The following is a 3,533-nucleotide window of genomic DNA, read 5'->3' on the forward strand; positions in this document are numbered from 1 at the left end:
TCCTTGTCTACTGACAAGGAGCAGGATCTCTCTTTCAAGCCTATAACCCCCAATAGTTCTCACGTATTCTTGGTAGTATACACACACTTAACAGATCTTCCTAATGCTCCTGTATCATATAACCTTGAAATCACTTGACTATTGGAATTCACATCATATTTGTAGATTCCTTTGTATATTCTGTGTGTTGCACCATCTCATCTGGAATGCTGGGATAATTATTTCTCGTTCCTTTGAGTCTCTGTCTTTTTTAATTTTTCTGTCCTTGAATGTTCACAGAAATACACCCCCGTTCTAGTCTTTTTATTTGGTTGCTCCAGTTGTTTCCATTTCACCCAATGGGGGTCCTTAAGGTGGGTTCAGGCGCTCTGTGACACCCCCTGTCCTGTGTGCATATGTGTGTGAGCTGACTCTATGTGCTGAGAAAATGTTTGAAAAGCTACTTTTTGTTAAAGCAAGATGTTCCACGCTCATATTAAATGATTCTCAACCTGGAATTGAAAATTTCTTCATACAAACCCTTCTCTTGTTTATTAAAGAAAGGTATGCAGAATCAATTTTCTGCCAAAAAGCACACTCCTTGCTGTTGGGGTGTCATTATTGTAAGTCCTTCTCCTCTGACAGAGTAGGAAACACGTGTACAGAGATGACTGAGGTAACCCAGGAGACCATGTGCCGTGTTTGTCTCCCTGATACCAGCACGAGCTCTGCGTGACATATCCCATCCTTGTCCATCTCCACGTGGTCACTCGGCCTCCTTCCCTTGGTTACTCACGTGCATTTCCACTTCCAAAGTGAGAAACCTGCTCCCACCATTGTCCACCCTGTCCCATTCTGGATTGTTCATCCAAGACCCAGCAACTCCCTCCCCCAACCCATTTCACTGAACAGGGCCTGTGGTGAGGAAGAACAGGACCTGGGCACAATGGCTGCAGACTCCTACTCGCCCATATTGTATTTCTGAAACATAGTCATGCACATTTCAAAACAAAGTGACTCACTAGATTGATTCTAAGCCTATTAGTTTATGTCCCACAGGGGAGCCACTGCTTGTGTAACTCTCCTGTCTTATCTAACAGGCCTGGAGAGGCTGTTGGTTTTGGGTCAACAAATAGGCCCATAAATTCCTGCCCTTTCCTTAAGCAAAAGTTGTCAAATCCATTCAGGATCCCATCTGTGAGCTCCTGCCCCTCAAACTAAACACGTGTTTCCATCAGTAGCCTTAAGACCCAGGGGCAAGTCCCTGAATGTGACCCCTTCACTCTCAAGCAAGCACTTTCCCGCATAATAAAGCTTCATTCCTTGCTTGCCCATACTGACTCCCCCAACAGTTCCAGTCTGAAGGTCATTGGGCAGCACCACATGCTGACTACACAGCACTGGGTGTAAGAGCACCAGGAGGCAGTGGAGGATGAGAAGTGGTGCAGGCTGTCAGAGGTGGCTGGGTACAGCTTAGAATGCTGGTCACTGGCCATAATGCTGGCCAGCTCTGGCACACAAGCAGCAGGCACCAGAGAGGCTACAGCTCTTACAGTTGCCTTGTGCCAACAGCAGTTGTATTAGAGACATAAGCACAGGCCCGTGGTGCTCTCTGCAGTCAATATTAGAGGCGGGATGGAGGCACATGCCACCCTCAGGCTGCAGATCAAAGTGGAGATCAGATGCAAAGGTCTGGGAAGGCCTCTGGGAAGGTCTGTGATGGTCTGTGTCCCAACCAATCTTCCTGATGAACCTGTCTGTGACGGTCTTTTCAGGATGCCTGAGACATCTGATCTGAAGCCATCTTATGAATGGGCCCAATCTGGCTGTTCCCATGGCTCACACCCACCTATAGGGTCCGAGTCATTCAAGCCCGGAAGGTCCATTTACAATTCCAGCTGTTTGATTGTTGCTCATTGAGCTTGAACATGTTTTGTCTGTTTACATTACTGGGTGACATTGGAATGTGAAAAACCTGCCACAATTCAAAGGAGACCTAAGCTGAGGTTGGGTGGTCTTGGGCAGGAGTGGGTCCTTCAGTCGGGTGGGATGGAGTCATGCAGAGAGCCCATGTGCTCACTGTGTCCACCTTGCTTCAACAGGACCAGACCTCCCCTGAGTATCCAGGGCAGCTGCAGCACAGTCCAAACCCAAGGGCAGGTGTGCAGGTTTGGGAGACTTGCAGTGCCATTAAGGCTTGTGCTATGGACAAGGCAAGTGTCACTGCTATTGGAGCCCCACCCTGGCCCACAGGCTGCTTGCTCAGGATGGCCCTAAAACCAGGCAGCTGAGGCAATCCTGACGTGACCTGGTCACACCATGTGACAGCTTCACCTAGGGATGTGCTGCTGGGAGTGACTCTGAGGACAGAGGGAGGGAGGGGCCTGTGCCAGGGGCTGCCCTGAGGAGCCTGGGCCAGGACAGCAGCAGAGAAGAAGCAGAGCCCCAGGCTGAGCCTCAGCAGCAGCTGCCAGGGGTGCCTGCCTTGGCTGAAGAGAAAGGGGGTTTTGTTCACTTCCCTACAGGCTGGAGCACTGTGGGACCACTCAGACTGTTGTCCCAACTTGTGCAGTAATAATCAGCCTCGTCCTCAGGCTGGAGCCCCGTGATGGTCAGGGTGGCTGAGCTGCCAGACTTGGAGCCAGAGAATCGATCAGGGACCCCTGAGGGCCGTTTGTCATTACCATATATCAGGAGTTTGGGGCTGTTCCTGGGAGCTGTTGGTGCCAGTGCACAGAATTACTCCCGATGTTGGAGCTGCTTCCAGTGCGGGAGATGGTGACCGTCTGGCCCAAGTTCCCAGAGACTGACTGTGGCTGAGTCAGCACAGACTGGGCCAGGATCCTGGAAGGGAGAGAGAACAGGAGATGGCGATGCTGGGCACAAGATTATTTATCAGGCCCCCATGCATCTTCTGTCCCCAAATTGAGTTACCTGTGCAAAACAAGAGAAGCACTAGGAGGTGAGGCGTCCAGGCCATGGTGCTCACAGCCCCTGAGGTCCACTTGGGTCTGAGTTGCCCCAGGCCTCCTTTTCTTCCCCACCCTCTGCCACAGGAGGGGCTGTGCATGCAAATTGTTCACCCAGGGACTGCCCAGCACCTCCCTGCGCCCTGGTGGTAGGGCTCAGCTCACACCCCACATTGAGCAGGAGGGAGGTTGGCTTCACCCCTAGGGAAATCGGTGGGAGGAAGCACCTGCTGGCACCACACAAGGGTCCCTGCTCAAGGGACTGTGCCAGCCCAAGAGGACACAGCTGCTGAGTGCCCACATGGATTCAGGGCTCAGCCCCTCAGTACTCAGGCATTTCTGCATAAATAATCCTTACTATACAGTGCTCAGGACCCACAGGACAGCCCCAAAGCGCCCCCTGCTGGTCACAGGCACACACTCACCAAGACCCAAAGCCCTGGAGCCCAGCTGGTGTCTGCACATCCCCAGGTCACATTGTAGGTCACACTCGTGGGACTGACTCACAGGCTGTGTGACCCGCAGAACTGCACAGGGTCACTGAGGCGCCCCTACTCTCAGTGGCGACCTGGTGAATGAGATGCC

At 52.1% G+C, this 3,533-nt stretch overlaps 1 pseudogene; it reads right to left on the bottom strand.

Moving 5' to 3' along the window:
- Nucleotides 1-2,490: 2,490 nt before the first annotated feature.
- LOC119244009 (immunoglobulin lambda variable 1-40-like) lies at nt 2,491-2,959 on the bottom strand (annotated as a pseudogene).
- Nucleotides 2,960-3,533: the final 574 nt, after the last annotated feature.

This window comes from Talpa occidentalis, unplaced genomic scaffold, assembly GCF_014898055.3.
Source record: "Talpa occidentalis isolate TD23 unplaced genomic scaffold, MPIMG_talOcc4v2.1 talOcc4.14, whole genome shotgun sequence".
Lineage (NCBI taxonomy): Eukaryota > Metazoa > Chordata > Mammalia > Eulipotyphla > Talpidae > Talpa > Talpa occidentalis.